Source organism: Salmo salar, chromosome ssa14, assembly GCF_905237065.1.
Source record: "Salmo salar chromosome ssa14, Ssal_v3.1, whole genome shotgun sequence".
NCBI lineage: Eukaryota > Metazoa > Chordata > Actinopteri > Salmoniformes > Salmonidae > Salmo > Salmo salar.
In genome coordinates, this window is record NC_059455.1 from 100,410,422 (window position 1) to 100,432,217 (window position 21,796).

Here is a 21,796-nt window from a genome sequence, read left to right on the forward strand (position 1 = left end):
GACATTTCACATTCTTAAAATAAACTGGTGATCCTAACTGACCTAAAACAGGGAATTTTTACTAGGATTAAATGTCAGGAATTGTGGAAACTAAGTTGAAATGTATTTGGCTAAGGTGTATGTAAACTTCCGACCTTAACTGTATGTATGTTTGTGCACATGGATGTCAGTGATTTATGTTGACTATACGAGGCAATACAAATCTGATGTGATTAAAATTTGACTAATTTGAAAGAGCATTTAGTTGACTAATGTAGCCCATTGTTTCTGTCATTTTTACAATAATTAGACTAAATCACTATTCAAATGACAAAAATGTGACAAAAACTTAATGATATTTTAGTCGACATGACTAAACTAAGGCCTAGATTCAAGTTCCACCCCCAACGCCGCCAAAACAACCAAAATGCAGATGTCAGCTAAAGCGGATCTGACTGAATAGAGCCCTAAATCCCCCCCAAAAAGGGTGCCAAAATGAACACTGCCAGGTCCCCAGGCCTTAGAGTTTCAGCTGTTTGCCCTGCTCAGCCCCAGGTCCCCAGGTAAGCAGGCCTTAGAGTTTCAGCTGTATGCCCTGCTCAGCCCCAAGGTAACCAGGTAACCAGGCCTTAGAGTTTCAGCTGTTTTCCCTGCTCAGCCCCAGGTCCCCAGGTCCCCAGGTCCCCAGGTCCCCAGGCCTTAGAGTTTCAGCTGTTTGCCCTGCTCAGCCCCAGGTCCCCAGGTCCCCAGGCCTTAGAGTTTCAGCTGTTTGCCCTGAACAGCCCCAGGTAACCAGGCCTTAGAGTTTCAGCTGTTTGCCCTGCTCAGCCCCAGGTCCCCAGGTCCCCAGGCCTTAGAGTTTCAGCTGTTTGCCCTGCTCAGCCCCAGGTCCCCAGGTCCCCAGGCCTTAGAGTTTCAGCTGTTTGCCCTGAACAGCCCCAGGTAACCAGGCCTTCGAGTTTCAGCTGTTTACCCTGCTCAGCCCCAAGGTAACCAGGCCTTAGAGTTTCAGCCGTTTGCCCTGCTCAGCCCCAGGTCCCCAGGCCTTAGAGTTTCAGCTGTATGCCCTGCTCAGCCCCAGGTAACCAGGTAACCAGGCCTTAGAGTTTCAGCTGTTTACCCTGCTCATCCCCAGGTCCCCAGGTTCCCAGGCCTTAGAGTTTCAGCTGTTTGCCCTGCTTAGCCCCAGGTAACCAGGCCTTAGAGTTTCAGCTGTATGCCCTGCTCAGCCCCAGGTAACCAGGCCTTAGAGTTTCAGCTGTATGCCCTGCTCAGCCCCAGGTCCCCAGGTCCCCAGGCCTTAGAGTTTCAGCTGTTTGCCCTGCTTAGCCCCAGGTCCCCAGGTCCCCAGGTCCCCAGGCCTTAGAGTTTCAGCTGTTTGCCCTGCTCAGCCCCAGGTCCCCAGGTCCCCAGGTCCCCAGGCCTTAGAGTTTCAGCTGTTTGCCCTGCTCAGCCCCAAGGTAACCAGGCCTTATAGTTTCAGCTGTTTGCCCTGCTCATCCCCAGGTCCCCAGGTCCCCAGGTCCCCAGGTCCCCAGGCCTTAGAGTTTCAGCTGTTTGCCCTGCTCAGCCCCAGGTCCCCAGGTCCCCAGGTCCCCAGGTCCCCAGGTCCCCAGGTCCCCAGGCCTTAGAGTTTCAGCTGTTTGCCCTGCTCAGCCCCAGGTCCCCAGGTCCCCAGGTCCCCAGGTCCCCAGGTCCCCAGGCCTTAGAGTTTAAGCTGTTTGCCCTGCTCAGCCCCAGGTCCCCAGTTCCCCAGGCCTTATAGTTTCAGCTGTTTGCCCTGCTCAGCCCCCAGGTCCCCAGGTCCCCAGGTCCCCAGTTCCCCAGGCCTTAGAGTTTCAGCTGTTTGCCCTGCTCAGCCCCAGGTCCCCAGCCATCAGCACTGGACTATATTTACCAGCTTCCTGGGTTACACCAGTCAGCCAGCCCACCGCAGCACCCTGCCTGCCCTGTTATCTAACCACCAACCCCCAGGTCTCTAGTCTCTGGGCTGAGAGAGGAGCCCCCCCAGGTCTCTAGTCTCTGGGCTGAGAGAGGACCCCCCCCAGGTCTCTAGTCTCTGGGCTGAGAGAGGAGCCCCCCCAGGTCTCTAGTCTCTGGGCTGAGAGAGGAGCCCCCCCAGGTCTCTAGTCTCTGGGCTGAGAGAGGACCCCCCCCCCAGGTATCTGGGCTGAGAGAGGACCCCCCCCAGGTCTCTAGTCTCTGGGCTGAGAGAGGACCCCCCCAGGTCTCTAGTCTCTGGGCTGAGAGAGGCCCCCCCCCAAGGTCTCTAGTCTCTGGGCTGAGAGAGGACCCCCCCCAGGTCTCTAGTCTCTGGGCTGAGAGAGGACCCCCCCAGGTCTCTAGTCTCTGGGCTGAGAGAGGACCCCCCCCTCCCTCCCAGGTCTCTAGTCTCTGGGCTGAGAGAGGACCCCCCCCCTCCCAGGTCTCTAGTCTCTGGGCTGAGAGAGGACCCCCCCCAGGTCTCTGGGCTGAGAGAGGACCCCCCCAGGTCTCTAGTCTCTGGGCTGAGAGAGGAGCCCCCCCCCCAGGTCTCTGGGCTGAGAGAGGACCCCCCCCAGGTCTCTAGTCTCTGGGCTGAGAGAGGAGCCCCCCCCCCAGGTCTCTAGTCTCTGGGCTGAGAGAGGAGCCCCCCCCCAGGTCTCTAGTCTCTGGGCTGAGAGAGGACCCCCCCCAGGTCTCTAGTCTCTGGGCTGAGAGAGGACCCCCACCCAGGTCTCTAGTCTCTGGGCTGAGAGAGGACCCCCCCCAGGTCTCTAGTCTCTGGGCTGAGAGAGGACCCCCCCAGGTCTCTAGTCTCTGGGCTGAGAGAGGAGCCCCCCCCCAGGTCTCTAGTCTCTGGGCTGAGAGAGGACCCCCCCCAGGTCTCTAGTCTCTGGGCTGAGAGAGGACCCCCCCCCAGGTCTCTAGTCTCTGGGCTGAGAGAGGACCCCCCCCCAGGTCTCTAGTCTCTGGGCTGAGAGAGGACCCCCCCCAGGTCTCTAGTCTCTGGGCTGAGAGAGGACCCCCCCCAGGTCTCTAGTCTCTGGGCTGAGAGAGGCCCCCCAGGTCTCTAGTCTCTGGGCTGAGAGAGGACCCCCCCCAGGTCTCTAGTCTCTGGGCTGAGAGAGGACCCCCCCCAGGTCTCTAGTCTCTGGGCTGAGAGAGGACCCCCCCCAGGTCTCTAGTCTCTGGGCTGAGAGAGGACCCCCCCCCAGGTCTCTAGTCTCTGGGCTGAGAGAGGACCCCCCCTCCCAGGTCTCTAGTCTCTGGGCTGAGAGAGGACCCCCCCCCCAGGTCTCTAGTCTCTGGGCTGAGAGAGGACCCCCCCCTAGGTCTCTAGTCTCTGGGCTGAGAGAGGAGCCCCCCCAGGTCTCTAGTCTCTGGGCTGAGAGAGGACCCCCCCCAGGTCTCTAGTCTCTGGGCTGAGAGAGGACCCCCCCTCCCAGGTCTCTAGTCTCTGGGCTGAGAGAGGACCCCCCCCCTCCCAGGTCTCTAGTCTCTGGGCTGAGAGAGGAGCCCCCCCAGGTCTCTAGTCTCTGGGCTGAGAGAGGACCCCCCAGGTCTCTAGTCTCTGGGCTGAGAGAGGACCCCCCCCCAGGTCTCTGGGCTGAGAGAGGAGCCCCCCCCCAGGTCTCTGGGCTGAGAGAGGAGCCCCCCCAGGTCTCTAGTCTCTGGGCTGAGAGAGGACCCCCCAGGTCTCTAGTCTCTGGGCTGAGAGAGGACCCCCCCCAGGTCTCTTTTCTCTGGGCTGAGAGAGGACCCCCCCCCCCAGGTCTCTGGGCTGAGAGAGGACCCCCCCCCAGGTCTCTGGGCTGAGAGAGGAGCCCCCCCCCAGGTCTCTGGGCTGAGAGAGGAGCCCCCCCAGGTCTCTAGTCTCTGGGCTGAGAGAGGAGCCCCCCCCTCCCAGGTCTCTTGTCTCTGGGCTGAGAGAGGACCCCCCCAGGTCTCTAGTCTCTGGGCTGAGAGAGGACCCCCAGGTCTCTAGTCTCTGGGCTGAGAGAGGACCCCCCCCAGGTCTCTAGTCTCTGGGCTGAGAGAGGAGCCCCCCCCAGGTCTCTAGTCTCTGGGCTGAGAGAGGAGCCCCCCCAGGTCTCTGGGCTGAGAGAGAGCCCCCCCCAGGTCTCTGGGCTGAGAGAGGAGCCCCCCAGGTCTCTGGGCTGAGAGAGGAGCCATTTTGCTGCCATAGTAAACACACGGCGGACTGTCTGTCACATGAGAAGACAGGGAGGACCGCGGAGATATTATTAGCAGCAAGAATGTACACAGTGGCCTCATGGCAAGGCCAACTAACGTAGGCAGGCACAGGTCTGAAACCTCACAGAACCTCTTCTCCACTCGGAAACTTTAACACGTTTGCTGAAGTGACATTTGTGAACGTGAGGAGGAAATTGTTTTCAGGGTTTTGTTTTTTTTTGTGACTGAGCTTTTTCCGATTCCCCAAGATTCAGACTCTCTGCCACGAGGCTGTGGATCGAAGTTCCAGACTGAGGAGAGGTAAGCTGGAGGACCCCTCCACCATGAGGCCAGTGAGATAACTATAGATAAATCATCTTCAAAGAAATAATAATGTGGCAAAAGTCATTGATGTCTGGTTATACATCTGATCTGACCGTAGTTATAGATCTGATCTGATCTGACTGTAGTTATAGATCTGATCTGATCTGACTGTAGTTATACATCTGATCTGACCGTAGTTATAGATCTGATCTGATCTGACTGTAGTTATAGATCTGATCTGATCTGACTGTAGTTATACATCTGATCTGACCGTAGTTATACATCTGATCTGATCTGACTGTAGTTATAGATCTGATCTGACCGTAGTTATAGATCTGATCTGATCTGACTGTAGTTATACATCTGATCTGATCTGACTGTAGTTATACATCTGATCTGACTGTAGTTATACATCTGATCTGACTGTAGTTATAGATCTGATCTGACTGTAGTTATACATCTGATCTGACTGTAGTTATACATCTGATCTGATCTGACTGTAGTTATACATCTGATCTGATCTGACTGTAGTTATACATCTGATCTGACTGTAGTTATACATCTGATCTGACTGTAGTTATAGATCTGATCTGACTGTAGTTATACATCTGATCTGACTGTAGTTATAGATCTGATCTGACTGTAGTTATACATCTGATCTGACTGTAGTTATAGATCTGATCTGACTGTAGTTATACATCTGATCTGACTGTAGTTATAGATCTGATCTGACTGTAGTTATACATCTGATCTGACTGTAGTTATAGATCTGATCTGACTGTAGTTATACATCTGATCTGACTGTAGTTATAGATCTGATCTGACTGTAGTTATACATCTGATCTGACTGTAGTTATAGATCTGATCTGACTGTAGTTATAGATCTGATCTGACTGTAGTTATACATCTGATCTGACTGTAGTTATAGATCTGATCTGACTGTAGTTATAGATCTGATCTGACTGTAGTTATAGATCTGATCTGACTGTAGTTATACATCTGATCTGACTGTAGTTATAGATCTGATCTGACTGTAGTTATAGATCTGATCTGACTGTAGTTATACATCTGATCTGACTGTAGTTATACATCTGATCTGACTGTAGTTATACATCTGATCTGACTGTAGTTATAGATCTGATCTGACTGTAGTTATAGATCTGATCTGACTGTAGTTATACATCTGATCTGACTGTAGTTATAGATCTGATCTGATCTGACTGTAGTTATACATCTGATCTGACTGTAGTTATAGATCTGATCTGACTGTAGTTATACATCTGATCTGACTGTAGTTATACATCTGATCTGACTGTAGTTATACATCTGATCTGACTGTAGTTATAGATCTGATCTGACTGTAGTTACACATCTGATCTGACTGTAGTTATAGATCTGATCTGACTGTAGTTATACATCTGATCTGACTGTAGTTATACATCTGATCTGACTGTAGTTATACATCTGATCTGACTGTAGTTATACATCTGATCTGACTGTAGTTATACATCTGATCTGACTGTAGTTATAGATCTGATCTGACTGTAGTTATACATCTGATCTGACTGTAGTTATACATCTGATCTGACTGTAGTTATACATCTGATCTGACTGTAGTTATAGATCTGATCTGATCTGACCGTAGTTATAGATCTGATCTGACTGTAGTTATACATCTGATCTGACTGTAGTTATACATCTGATCTGATCTGACTGTAGTTATAGATCTGATCTGACTGTAGTTATAGATCTGATCTGACTGTAGTTATAGATCTGATCTGATCTGACTGTAGTTATACATCTGATCTGACTGTAGTTATACATCTGATCTGACTGTAGTTATAGATCTGATCTGACTGTAGTTATAGATCTGATCTGACTGTAGTTATACATCTGATCTGACTGTAGTTATAGATCTGATCTGACTGTAGTTATACATCTGATCTGACTGTAGTTATACATCTGATCTGACTGTAGTTATAGATCTGATCTGACTGTAGTTATACATCTGATCTGACTGTAGTTATACATCTGATCTGACTGTAGTTATAGATCTGATCTGACTGTAGTTATAGATCTGATCTGATCTGACTGTAGTTATACATCTGATCTGACTGTAGTTATACATCTGATCTGACTGTAGTTATAGATCTGATCTGACTGTAGTTACACATCTGATCTGACTGTAGTTATACATCTGATCTGACTGTAGTTATAGATCTGATCTGACTGTAGTTATACATCTGATCTGACTGTAGTTATACATCTGATCTGATCTGACCGTAGTTATAGATCTGATCTGACTGTAGTTATACATCTGATCTGACTGTAGTTATAGATCTGATCTGACTGTAGTTATACATCTGATCTGACTGTAGTTATACATCTGATCTGACTGTAGTTATACATCTGATCTGATCTGACTGTAGTTATAGATCTGATCTGACTGTAGTTATAGATCTGATCTGATCTGACCGTAGTTATAGATCTGATCTGACTGTAGTTATACATCTGATCTGACTGTAGTTATAGATCTGATCTGACTGTAGTTATACATCTGATCTGACTGTAGTTATACATCTGATCTGACTGTAGTTATACATCTGATCTGACTGTAGTTATAGATCTGATCTGACTGTAGTTATACATCTGATCTGACTGTAGTTATAGATCTGATCTGACTGTAGTTATAGATCTGATCTGACTGTAGTTATACATCTGATCTGACTGTAGTTATACATCTGATCTGACTGTAGTTATAGATCTGATCTGACTGTAGTTATAGATCTGATCTGACTGTAGTTATACATCTGATCTGATCTGACTGTAGTTATAGATCTGATCTGACTGTAGTTATACATCTGATCTGACTGTAGTTATACATCTGATCTGACTGTAGTTATAGATCTGATCTGACTGTAGTTATACATCTGATCTGACTGTAGTTATACATCTGATCTGACTGTAGTTATACATCTGATCTGACTGTAGTTATAGATCTGATCTGACTGTAGTTATAGATCTGATCTGACCTGACTGTAGTTATACATCTGATCTGATCTGACTGTAGTTATAGATCTGATCTGACTGTAGTTATACATCTGATCTGACTGTAGTTATAGATCTGATCTGACTGTAGTTATAGATCTGATCTGACTGTAGTTATACATCTGATCTGACTGTAGTTATAGATCTGATCTGACTGTAGTTATACATCTGATCTGATCTGACTGTAGTTATAGATCTGATCTGACTGTAGTTATACATCTGATCTGACTGTAGTTATAGATCTGATCTGACTGTAGTTATACATCTGATCTGACTGTAGTTATAGATCTGATCTGACTGTAGTTATACATCTGATCTGACTGTAGTTATACATCTGATCTGACTGTAGTTATAGATCTGATCTGACTGTAGTTATACATCTGATCTGACTGTAGTTATAGATCTGATCTGACTGTAGTTATAGATCTGATCTGACTGTAGTTATAGATCTGATCTGACTGTAGTTATACATCTGATCTGACTGTAGTTATAGATCTGATCTGACTGTAGTTATAGATCTGATCTGACTGTAGTTACACATCTGATCTGACTGTAGTTACAGTACCGTTCAACAGTTTGGGGTCACTTAGAAATGTCCTTGTTGTTGAAAGAAAAGCACATTTCCTGTCCATTAAAATAACATCAAATTGATCAGAAATGCAGTGTAGACATTGTTAATGTTGTAAATGACTATTGTAGCTGGAAACGGCTGATTTTTAATGGAATATCTACATAGGCGTACAGAGGCCCATTATCAGCAACCATCACTCCTGTGTTCCAATGGCACGTTGTGTTAGCTAATCCAAGTTTATCATTTTAAAAGGCTAATTGATCATTAGAAAACCCTTTTGCAATTATGTTAACACAGCTGAGAAGTGTTGTTCTGATTAAAGAAGCAATAAAACTGGCCTTCTTTAGACTAGTTGAGTATCTGGAGCATCAGCATTTGTGGGTTCAGTTACAAGCTCAAAATGGCCAGAAACAAAATAACTTTTCTGAAGCTAGTCAGTCTATTCTTGTTCTGAGAAATTAAGGCTATTCCATGTGAGAAATTGCCAAGAAACTGAAGATCTCGTACAACGCTGTGTACTACTCCCTTCACAGAACAGCACAAACTGGCTCTAACCAGAATAGAAAGAGGAGTGGGAGGCCCCGGTGCACAACTGAGCAAGAGGACAAGTACATTAGATTGTCTAGTTTGAGAAACAGACACCTCACAAGTCCTCAACTGGCAGCTTCATTAAATAGTACCCGCAAAACACCAGTCTCAACGTCAACAGTGAAGAGGGGACTCCGGGATGCTGGCCTTCTAGGCAGAGTTGCAAAGAAAAAGCCGTATCTCAGACTGGCCAATAAAAGTTAAAGAACACAGACACTGGACAGAGGAACTCTGCCTAGAAGGCCGGCATCCCGGAGTCACCTCTTCACTGTTGACGTTGAGACTGGTGTTTTGCGGGTACTATTTTCAAAAACAAGGACATTTTCTAAGTGACCCCAAACTTTTGAACGGTAGTGTATACAGCTGGCTATAGTTATAAGTCTGTTTTTGTCGGGACATTTGATGAAGCTAATTTAACAGATTAGTTGGGTGAAAGATAGCCTGGTCGTGCCGTGCATCACTTCTCTCATGCTCCTTATTTATGACAACTAACCCTAATTTATTGGGGGTCAGGGTCATCCCTGTGTCTAATGTAGATCTATAGAGGGTATTTCTGTTGATTCTCCTATCGTTCATCTATAGATCTATAGAGGGTATTTCCGTTGATTTCACAAATACTTTACTAACGCCTAGTATCTGCCGTTCATTGGGATTTTTTTAATTTATTTATAAATACACAAATATGTCATCCAACTTTCCATAGTAAATACTATTTACGTAGCTACGGTACAAGCCCCTAAACTTCCAATATCAACAAAGGTATTTATGTTACAATCCAATTTAGGCTTCACAAAGTCTGGGGAATACCGTGTCGTGAAAGGCGTCACTCCTCGTGAGCCACGGCAGTACTTAGTAATACATAATAATAATTAGAGTTTCCGAATATACCAGACAAGGTGGCCCAGCGATCCGGGAATAAATGACATGAGTAGCTGTCTCTGGTGATTAGCTGACGTAGTGCTGATACTAGCCCTATGAAACGCTCTCGTCTACACACCACAGATAGACCATCGTCAAGGGCAAAACCCCCGAGGGAGGTAGTGGGGGACACAGAGAGAGGTGGGGAGTTAGAGAGAGGAGTGGGGGAGGGAGAGAGGAGTGGGGAAGGGAGAGAGAGGAGTGGGGAGAGAGAGAGAGAGAGAGAGAGGAGTGGGGAGAGAGGGAGAGGAGTGGGGGAGAGAGAGTGAGGGAGAGAGAGAGAGGAGTGGGGAGAGAGGGAGAGGAGTGGGGGAGAGAGAGAGTGAGGGAGAGAGAGACAGGAGTGGGGAGAGAGGGAGAGGAGTGGGGGAGAGAGAGAGGAGAGAGAGAGGAGTGGGGAGAGAGAGAGAGGAGTGAGAGAGAGAGAGAGAGAGAGGAGTGGGGGAGGGAGGGAGTGGGGGAGAGGAGTGGGGAGAGAGAGAGAGGAGTGGGGAGAGAGAGAGAGGAGTGGGGAGAGAGAGAGAGGGGAGGGAGAGAGAGAGAGGAGTGGGGAGGGAGAGAGAGAGAGGAGTGGGGAGGGAGAGAGGAGTGGGGGAGGGAGAGAGAGGAGTGGGGGAGGGAGAGGAGTGGGGAGAGAGAGAGAGGAGTGGGGGAGGGAGAGAGAGGAGTGGGGGAGAGAGGAGTGGGGAGGGAGAGAGAGGAGTGGGGAGGGAGAGAGAGAGAGGAGTGGGGAGAGAGAGAGAGGAGTGGGGAGAGAGGAGTGGGGGAGAGAGAGAGAGGAGTGGGGAGGGAGAGAGGAGTGGGGGAGAGAGAGAGAGGAGTGGGGGAGAGAGAGAGGAGTGGTGGAGAAAGAGAGAGGAGTGGGGGAGAAAGAGAGAGAGAGGAGTGGGGGAGAGAGAGAGGAGGGGGAGGGAGAGAGGAGTGGGGGAGGGAGAGAGGAGTGGTGGAGGGAGAGAGAGAGAGGAGTGGGGGAGAGAGAGAGAGGAGTGGGGAGGGAGAGAGAGGAGTGGGGGAGGGAGAGAGAGGAGTGGGGGAGGGAGGGAGAGGAGTGGGGGAGGGAGAGAAAAACAGCTGTTTCATGTGACAGCTCTGATAAAGTTAGCCAGTGATGTGGAGATGTGGCCTATTGCTACATGGATCCATTTGGATGATTTAGGAGGCGGAATGGAAATAGAAATCTGCCTGCCTTCCCGGCCTCAGCCCTGGACTCAGGGTGGGTCCTAGCAGGGTCCCCGGCCTCAGCCCTGGACTCAGGGTGGGTCCTAGCAGGGTCCCAGGCCTCAGCCCTGGACTCAGGGTGGGTCCTAGCAGGGAGTCAGCAGCAACATGGAGAGTAGTATATGAGTAAGGACCCTGGTCAGTGGTAAAGGACCCTGGTCAGAGGTAAAGGACCCTGGTCAGAGGTAAAGGACCCTGGTCAGAGGAAAGGACCCTGGTCAGAGGTAAAGGACCCTGGTCAGAGGAAAGGACCCTGGTCAGAGGAAAGGACCCTGGTCAGTGGTAAAGGACCCTGGTCAGAGGTAAAGGACCCTGGTCAGAGGTAAAGGACCCTGGTCAGAGGAAAGGACCCTGGTCAGAGGTAAAGGACCCTGGTCAGAGGAAAGGACCCTGGTCAGTGGTAAAGGACCCTGGTCAGAGGTAAAGGACCCTGGTCAGAGGAAAGGACCCTGGTCAGAGGAAAGGACCCTGGTCAGAGGTAAAGGACCCTGGTCAGAGGTAAAGGACCCTGGTCAGAGGTAAAGGACCCTGGTCAGTGGTAAAGGACCCTGGTCAGTGGTAAAGGACCCTGGTCAGAGGTAAAGGACCCTGGTCAGAGGAAAGGACCCTGGTCAGAGGTAAAGGACCCTGGTCAGAGGTAAAGGACCCTGGTCAGAGGAAAGGACCCTGGTCAGAGGTAAAGGACCCTGGTCAGTGGTAAAGGACCCTGGTCAGTGGTAAAGGACCCTGGTCAGTGGTAAAGGACCCTGGTCAGAGGAAAGGACCCTGGTCAGAGGAAAGGACCCTGGTCAGTGGTAAAGGACCCTGGTCAGTGGTAAAGGACCCTGGTCAGAGGAAAGGACCCTGGTCAGAGGTAAAGGACCCTGGTCAGAGGTAAAGGACCCTGGTCAGTGGTAAAGGACCCTGGTCAGTGGTAAAGGACCCTGGTCAGAGGAAAGGACCCTGGTCAGAGGTAAAGGACCCTGGTCAGAGGTAAAGGACCCTGGTCAGTGGTAAAGGACCCTGGTCAGAGGAAAGGACCCTGGTCAGAGGTAAAGGACCCTGGTCAGAGGTAAAGGACCCTGGTCAGAGGTAAAGGACCCTGGTCAGAGGAAAGGACCCTGGTCAGAGGTAAAGGACCCTGGTCAGAGGAAAGGACCCTGGTCAGAGGTAAAGGACCCTGGTCAGAGGAAAGGACCCTGGTCAGTGGTAAAGGACCCTGGTCAGTGGTAAAGGACCCTGGTCAGAGGAAAGGACCCTGGTCAGAGGAAAGGACCCTGGTCAGAGGAAAGGACCCTGGTCAGTGGTAAAGGACCCTGGTCAGTGGTAAAGGACCCTGGTCAGTGGTAAAGGACCCTGGTCAGAGGTAAAGCTGCAGTAACTTTTTCAATAGTGTGTACCAGCTATAGCTAGCCACTGTTGTCACCCACGCCTCATCTTCTGTGGAGTTTATTGGCGGTTGGCATCCAATGTTAAGGTGCATTACTGCCATCTACTGTACTGGAGTGCCTCTGTCTCCCACCTCCGAACCGGAGTCCTAGCTTAGAAATAGACCAATAGAAGTATAAAGAGGGGTTCTTGCAGATGCAGGAATGTCCACATGCAGGAACATCCCAAACTTTTAGGGCTAACTGACCAAATTCACATAGAAATGTGAGTTATAGATCTGTCGTTCTCATTGAAAGCCAGTCTAAGAAGTGGTAGAACTGTTCTATGTGTTATAGATCTATCATTCTCATTGAAAGCCAGTCTAAGAAGTGGTAGATCTGTTCTATGTGTTATAGATCTATCATTCTCATTGAAAGCCAGTCTAAGAAGCGTTAGATCTGTTCTGTGTACTCTATTTCTATGCTTCCCGTTCTTAAGTTTAATTTTTGCATCTTTTAATTTAGGTTTTGTACTCAAGCTTCAAACAGATGAAAATACTATATTTTTGGTAATTGAAAATATATTTCACAGTGGTTTAGATGATACAATGATTACACATTGTTTGTTTTGTCACACCAACTGAAATTAGGCCAACTGTTAGAATTATAGCAACCCTGATATATGGCATTTGGTACACAGCCACTCTCAGTCCTCAGGGAAAGGTCAGTGTCAGGTCAAGTGTCGAATCCAAGAAAATACTTTAAATATATAATAAGACTTAAAATGAGTCTTTATATATATATTAGGAAGGAAAGCGGGTGATTTAGAGTTCAATTCCACTTGATATTAACGACATATAAAATTGGTCATGTCGTTTTTTTTGTAAGGATTTTGCCAAAACACAGAAATGATTCCTTTATGTGTGAGTAAAATATTACTGTTCTCAGATGAGTTCTCAGATCATGAAAATGTGTTGTTTTTTTTGCAATATGCTATTCAGTATAGCCATTGTTTAGCTGGAATGGAATGTCCGTGCACTGTATTATTAGATTGGGATATGTGGCTGTCTCACCTAGCTATTTTATAACGAATGCACTTACTGTAAATCGTTCTGAATTAGAGAATCTGATAAATGACTTAAATTTCCCAAAATATAATATTACTGTATTTAATTATATAAATTTTTTTTACAGTGATGTCACAAATGTATCATTTGTAAAGTTCTTAGTAAAGTTATTTGTTACATTTGACTGTAAAACCAAGCAGTACTACTGATATCTCTGGAAGTGAGGCAGATATACAGTATGAATTTTCTTAATATCTGTAACGGTTGTCGTCGGGAATAGAGGACCAAAACGCAGCAGGAATGTGGATGCTCATCTTGTTATTTATTTTAAATAAAGAGAACACCAAAATAACAAAAACCGCACGAACAACAAAACAGTCTTGTCATGCTCACACAGGCAAAACAAGAAACAATCATCCGACATCACTACACCAAACAATTACCCATATATAGGACTCTCAATCAGAGGCAACGAGAAAGCACCTGCCTCCAATTGAGAGTCCAACCCCCCCATTAACCTACACATAGAAATACCACAAACCAGAAAGAACATAGAAATACAAAACATAGAACATAGACCAAAACCCGGAAATAATAAATCAAACACCCTACTATATAAATCACCACCCCGAACCACATAAACAAAATACCCTCTGCCACGTCCTGACCAAACTACAATAACAAATAACCCCTTATACTGGTCAGGACGTGACAATATCTGAAATGAAACAAATACATGTCTGTCATTCATAAAAAGCAAAAAATGGATATACAGTCCCTACAAAACGTATTCACACCCATAATTGTAGCATCACCACAAAAATGGAAGAGGCAAATGCAAAGAACTTGTCTGTCGGCATTAAAGACCATCAAATTATTATTATTAAAGAAAACTGTGATCAATAAACCAGTTCACTTAAGGACCAAAAAATGGACAAACATGCCTTATAGAGTTGAAGTCCGAAGGTTTACTTACACTTAGGTTGGAGTCATTAAAACTCGTTTTTCAACCACTCCACAAATTTCATGTTAACAAACTATAGTTTTGGCAAGTCGGTTAGGACATCTACTTTGTGCATGACACAAGTCATTTTTCCAACAATTGTTTACAGACAGATTATTTCACTTATAATTCACTGTATCACAATTCCAGTGGGTCAGAAGTTTACATACACTAAGTTGGCTGTGCCTTTAAACAGCTTAGAAAATTCCAGAAAATGATGCCATGGCTTTAGAAGCTTCTGATAGGCTAATTGACATCATTTGAGTCAATTGGAGGTGTACCTGTGGATGTATTTCAAGGCCTACCTTCAAACTCAGTGCCTCTTTGCTTGACATCATGGGAAAATCAAAAGAAATGAGCCAAGACCTCAGAAAAAAAATTGTAGACCTCCACAAGTCTGGTTCATCCTTGGGAGCAATTTCCAAATGCCTGAAGGTACCACGTTTATCTGTACAAACAATAGTGCGCAAGTATAAACACCATGGGACCACGCAGCCGTCATACCGCTCAGGAAGGAGACGCGTTCTGTCTCCTAGAGATGAACGTACTTTGGTACGAAAAGTGCAAATCAATCCCAGAACAACAGCAAAGGACCTTGTGAAGATCCTGGAGGAAACAGGTACAAAAGTATATATATCCACAGTAAAACGAGTCCTATATCGACATAACCTGAAAGCCCGCTCAGCAAGGAAGAAGCTACTGCTCCAAAACCGCCATAGAAAAGCCAGACTACGGTTTGCAACTGCACATGGGGACAAAGATCGTACTTTTTGGAGAAATGTCCTCTGGTCTGATGAAACAAAATAGAACTGTTTGGCCATAATGACCATCGTTATGTTTGGAGGAAAAAGGGGGAGTCTTGCAAGCCAAAGAACACCATCCCAAATGTGAAGCATGGGGGTGGTAGCATCATGTTGTGGGGTACTTTGCTGCAGGAGGGACTGGTGCACTTCACAAAATAGATGGCCTCATGAGGCAGGAAAATGACGTGGATATATTGAAGCAACATCTCAAGACGTCAGTCAGGAAGTTAAAGCTTGGTCTTCCAAATGGACATGGACCCCAAGCATATTTCTAAAGTTGTGACAAAATGGCTTAAGGACAATAAAGTCAAGGTATTGGAGTGGCCATCACAAAGCCCTGACCTCAATCCAATAGAAGATTTGTGGGCAGAACTGAAAAAGCGTGTGCGAGCAAGGAGGCCTACAATCCTGACTCAGTTACACCAGCTCTGTCAGGAGGAATGGGCCAAAATTCACCAAACTTATTGTGGGAAGCTTGTGGAAGGCTACCCGAAACGTTTGACCCAAGTTCAACAATTTCAAGGCAATGCTACCAAATACTAATTGAGTGTATGTAAACTTCTGACCTACTGAGAATGTGATGAAAGAAATAAAAGCTGAAATAAATCATTCTCTCTACTATTATTCTGACATTTCACATTCTTAAAATAAAGTGTTGATCATAACTGACCTGAAACAGGGAATTTTTACTAGGATTAAATGTCAGGAATTGTGAAAAACTGAGTTTAAATGTATTTGGCTAAGGTGTATGTAAACTTCCGACTTCAACTGTAGATTCCAAATTAGTTGGGAAGAGATTTTTCAAGTATCGATTCCAAGGCACATGGTTTATGAACTGATTCGCAAAACAACGATAGATTTAAATCTTAGAATCTTTCAATTTAAATTATTATACAAAATTTCTTGCAACCAATAGAATGTTATTTATATGGGGAATATAACCATTCCAACTCTGCAGATTCTGCTGCGAAGAGACAGAATCATTAGATCATTTGTTTTGGTACTGCCCTTATGTAGCTTGTTTTTCGGTCACAGGTCCGGGAATGTCTTCAGAATTGTAGTATTTACCTGGAACTAACTCTGCAGATAGCACTACTGGGTGATTTGAAAAGTCATAGTCAGTCAATCAATAATATAATAATATGTTTAGCAAAAATGTTTATCTTTAATTTACAATCTGTAGAAGCTATGAGAATAGAAAGGTTCAGAACTTCGTGAAGTATCACAGCACAGTTTAAAATATATGGCAAATGGAAATCCAATATGGATTGTGTTAAGAGATAGATGGGAGGGGTTGAATGGAGCTGAAGGTTGGGACTAATAACAACAAGAAAACTAATGTAAAACATACTGTGTCCGTAAAACGTATATAGGTTAGGAACTTTGGTGAAAGAGCTTGAAAGAAAATGGCAAATAGAAATCAAACAGGAGAGCCTCATCATACATCTTTGGGAGAGGTTGAGGGTAGAGGAAGGACATCAGTAATAGATGGTTGAGGGTTGAGGGTAGAGGAAGGACATCAGTAATAGATGGTTGAGGGTAGAGGAAGGACATCAGTAATAGATGGTTGAGGGTAGAGGAAGGACATCAGTAATAGATGGTTGAGGGTAGAGGAAGGACATCAGTAATAGATGGTTGAGGGTAGAGGGTAGAGGAAGGACATCAGTAATAGATGGTTGAGGGTAGAGGAAGGACATCAGTAATAGATGGTTGAGGGTAGAGGAAGGACATCAGTAATAGATGGTTGAGGGTAGAGGAAGGACATCAGTAATAGATGGTTGAGGGTAGAGGGTAGAGGAAGGACATCAGTAATAGATGGTTGAGGGTAGAGGAAGGACATCAGTAATAGATGGTTGAGGGTAGAGGGTAGAGGAAGGACATCAGTAATAGATGGTTGAGGGTAGAGGAAGGACATCAGTAATAGATGGTTGAGGGTAGAGGAAGGACATCAGTAATAGATGGTTGAGGGTAGAGGGTAGAGGAAGGACATCAGTAATAGATGGTTGAGGGTAGAGGAAGGACATCAGTAATAGATGGTTGAGGGTAGAGGGTAGAGGAAGGACATCAGTAATAGATGGTTGAGGGTAGAGGAAGGACATCAGTAATAGATGGTTGAGGGTAGAGGAAGGACATCAGTAATAGATGGTTGAGGGTAGAGGAAGGACATCAGTAATAGATGGTTGAGGGTAGAGGAAGGACATCAGTAATAGATGGTTGAGGGTAGAGGAAGGACATCAGTAATAGATGGTTGAGGGTAGAGGAAGGACATCAGTAATAGATGGTTGAGGGTAGAGGAAGGACATCAGTAATAGATGGTTGAGGGTAGAGGAAGGACATCAGTAATAGATGGGAGAGGTTGAGGAAGGACAGGAGTCAAAACAAACACAATAGCACTATTGTAAAATAGACTGCATCCATAAAATGTGTATAGTATAAGATGGAAGTAGGAGCCTAAGTGTTGTTGTTCACTAGTTTACTCCAATTAGGGGAGGGATGGAAGGGTTAGAAAGTAATGAAGGAAAATATACTGCTCAAAAAAATAACACTTAAACAACACAATGTAACTCCAAGTCAATCACACTTCTGTGATATCAAACTGTCCACTTAGGAAGCAACACTGATTGACAATAAATTTCACATGCTGTTGTGCAAATGGAATAGACAACAGGTGGAAATTATAGGCAATTAGCAAGACACCCCCAATAAAGGAGTGGTTCTGCAGGTGGTGACCGCAGACCACTTCTCAGTTCCTATGCTTCCTGGCTGATGTTTTGGTCACTTTTGAATGCTGGCGGTGCTTTCACTCTAGTGGTAGCATGAGACGGAGTCTACAACCCACACAAGTGGCTCAGGTAGTGCAGCTCATCCAGGATGGCACATCAATGCGAGCTGTGGCAAGAAGGTTTGCTGTGTCTGTCAGCGTAGTGTCCAGAGCATGGAGGCGCTACCAGGAGACAGGCCAGTACATCAGGAGACGTGGAGGAGGCCGTAGGAGGGCAACAACCCAGCAGCAGGACCGCTACCTCCGCCTTTGTGCAAGGAGGAGCAGGAGGAGCACTGCCAGAGCCCTGCAAAATGACCTCCAGCAGGCCACAAATGTGCATGTGTCTGCTCAAACGGTCAGAAACAGACTCCATGAGGGTGGTATGAGGGCCCGACATCCACAGGTGGGGGTTGTGCTTACAGCCCAACACCGTGCAGGACGTTTGGCATTTGCCAGAGAACACCAAGATTGGCAAATTCGCCACTGGCACCCTGAGCTCTTCACAGATGAAAGCAGGTTCACACTGAGCACATGTGACAGACGTGACAGAGTCTGGAGACGCCGTGGAGAACGTTCTGCTGCCTGCAACATCCTCCAGCATGACCGGTTTGGCGGTGGGTCAGTCATGATGTGGGGTGGCATTTCTTTGGGGGGCCGCACAGCCCTCCATGTGCTCGCCAGAGGTAGCCTGACTGCCATTAGGTACCGAGATGAGATCCTCAGACCCCTTGTGAGACCATATGCTGGTGCGGTTGGCCCTGGGTTCCTCCTAATGCAAGACAATGCTAGACCTCATGTGGCTGGAGTGTGTCAGCAGTTCCTGCAAGAGGAAGGCATTGATGCTATGGACTGGCCCGCCCGTTCCCCAGACCTGAATCCAATTGAGCACATCTGGGACATCATGTCTCGCTCCATCCACCAACGCCACGTTGCACCACAGACTGTCCAGGAGTTGGCGGATGCTTTAGTCCAGGTCTGGGAGGAGATCCCTCAGGAGACCATCCGCCACCTCATCAGGAGCATGCCCAGGCGTTGTAGGGAGGTCATACAGGCACGTGGAGGCCACACACACTACTGAGCCTCATTTTGACTTGTTTTAAAGACATTACATCAAAGTTGGATCAGCCTGTAGTGTGGTTTTCCACTTTAATTTTTAGTGTGACTCCAAATCCAGACCTCCATGGGTTGATAAATTGGATTTCCATTGATTATTTTTGTGTGATTTTGTTGTCAGCACATTCAACTATGTAAAGAAAAAAGTATTTAATAAGATTATTTCATTCATTCAGATCTAGGATGTGTTCCCTTTATTTTTTTGAGCAGTGTATATTGAAATAAAAGACATGTATGTATATATATATATATAATATAATAATATAATATAATATATATATATATATATAATACAGAACCAGTCAAATGTTTGGACACCTAATAATTCCAGGGTTTTTCTTTATTTTTACTATTTTCTACATTGTAGAATAATAGTGAAGACATCAAAACTATGAAATAACACATATGGAATCATGTAGTAACTAAAAAAGTGTTCAAATCAATTTTTGAGTCTGTTTTTGACATTGTCATTGTGGGGTATTGTGTGTAAATTGATGAGGAACATTTTTAATTTAATCCATTTTAGAATAAGGCTGTAACGTAACAAAATGTGTAAAAAGTCAAAGGGTCTGAATACTTTCTGAATGCAATGTACAATTACAGTAATTGTAAGGTCCCTCAGTCTAGCAGTGCATTTTAAAACACAGATTCAACCATAACAACCAGGGAGGTTTCCCAACGCCTTGCATCCAAATGTATTTAGTCTGGGTAAAAATTAAATAAGAAGCAAACATTGAATATGCCTTTTGAGCATCCAATTACACTTGTAAAATGTTCCTAATTAATAAATTCAAAGCTGAAATGTCTTGAGTCAACAAGTATTCAAGCTCTTTGTTATAGCAAGTCTAAATAAGTTCAGGAGTAAGAATTTGCTTAACAAGTCATGTAAGTCTGTGTGGAATAATAGTGTTTAATATGATTGTTGAATGACTACCTCATCTCTGTACCCCACACATATAATTATCAGGTCGGTTCCTCAATAGAGAAGTACATTTCAACCATAAAGACCAGGGAGGTTTTCCAATACCTCACAGAGAAGGGCACCTATTGGTAGATGGGTAAAAATAAAAAGCAGACATTGAATATCCCTTTGAGCATGGTGAAGTTATTAATTACACTTTGGATGGGGTATAAATACTCCCAGTCACTACAAAGATACAGGCGTCCTTCCTAACTCAGCTGCCGGAGAGGAAGGAAACCGCTCAGGGATTTCACCATGAGGCCAATGGTGACTTTAAAACAGTTACAGAGTTTAATGGCTGTGATAGGAGAAAACAGAGGATGGATCAACAACATTGTCAGGGATTTCTTCGTCGTCAGACGATATGGCGAAATCATCGTCGGAAAAAGAGGACCAATATGCAGCAGAGTTGAGAGAGTTCATTTTGAACATTTAATAAACTCAAAAATGAACATACAAAATAACAAAAATGAACTCACGATTACTAGACAGTCCTGTTAGGCTCATACACGCTAAACAAGAAACAATCTCCCACAAATACACAGACAAACACACCCAACTAATATAGGACTTCCAATCAAAGGCAACACCACACAGCTGCCTTCAATTGGAAGTCCACCCCAATTAACTCAACATAGACATACAACCAGCTAGATCAACATAGAAATACGTAAACAAGGAACAGTGCCCAAAAACCCCGGAATACTAAATCAAATGCCCTTTTAGAAAAAACACCACCCCGAACCACATAAACCAAATACCCTCTGCCACGTCCTGACCAAACTACAATAACAATTAACCCTTATACTGGCCAGGACGTGACAAACATTGTAGTTACTCCACAATACTAACCTACATGACAGATTGAAAATAAGGAAGCATGTATAGAATAAAAATATTCCAAAACATGTATTAAAGCACTAAAGTTAAATTGCAAAATATATAGCAAAAAATGTACTTTATGTCCTGAATACAAAGCATTGTGTTTGGGGCAAATCCAACAACACATCATCGATTACCATTCTTCATATTTTCAAGCATGGTGGTGGCTGCATCATGTTATGGATATGCTTGTCATCGACAAGGACTAGGGAGTTGTTTAGGATAAAAAGAAACGGAATAGAGCTAAGCACAGGCAAAATCCTACAAAACCTGGATCAGTCTGCTTTCCACCAGACACTGGGAGATATTCACCTTTCAGCAGGACAATAACCTAAAACACAAGGCCAAATATACACTGGAGTTGCTTACCAAGACGACATTGAATGTTCCTGAGTGGCCTAGTTACAGTTTTGACTTAAATCGACTTGAAAATCTATAGCAGCACTTGAAAATGTCTGTCTAGTAATGATCAACAACCAACCTAACAGAGCATGAAGAATTTTTTAAATAATAACGTGACAATATTGTACAATCCACGTGTGCAAAGTTCTTAGAGACTCAGAAAGACTCACAGCTCTAATGACTCTTAGAGACTCAGAAAGACTCACAGCTGTAATGACTCTTAGAGACTCAAAAAAACTCACAGCTGTAATGACTCTTAGAGACTCATCCAGAAAGACTCACAGCTGTAATGGCTCTTAGAGACCCAGAAAGACTCATAGCTGTAATGACTCTTAGAGACTCAAAAAGACTCACAGCTGTAATGACTCTTAGAGACTCAAAAAGACTCACAGCTGTAATGACTCTTAGAGACTCAGAAAGACTCACAGCTGTAATCACTCTTAGAGACTCAGAAAGACTCAAAGCTGTAATGACTCTTAGAGACTCAAAAAGACTCATAGCTGTAATCGCTGCCAAAGGTGATTCTACAAAGCATTGACTCGGGGGTGTGAATACCTATGTAAATAAGATATTTCTGTATTTTATTTTCCATAAATTTGCCAACATTTTCTAAAAAACTTATTCACTTTATCATTATGGGGTATTGTGTGTAGG

The 21,796-nt window shown here is 45.3% G+C and overlaps 1 protein-coding gene across 1 annotated transcript in view; it reads left to right on the forward strand.

The window, feature by feature from the left end:
* Positions 1-4,203: 4,203 nt before the first annotated feature.
* Positions 4,204-21,796, forward strand: part of klhl38a (kelch-like family member 38a) — a 45,638-nt gene continuing 28,045 nt past the window's right edge. The window contains exon 1 of the mRNA XM_045695091.1: positions 4,204-4,455. The gene's annotated coding sequence lies outside the window, so the exon portion shown is untranslated. The remainder of the gene's footprint in view (positions 4,456-21,796) is intronic.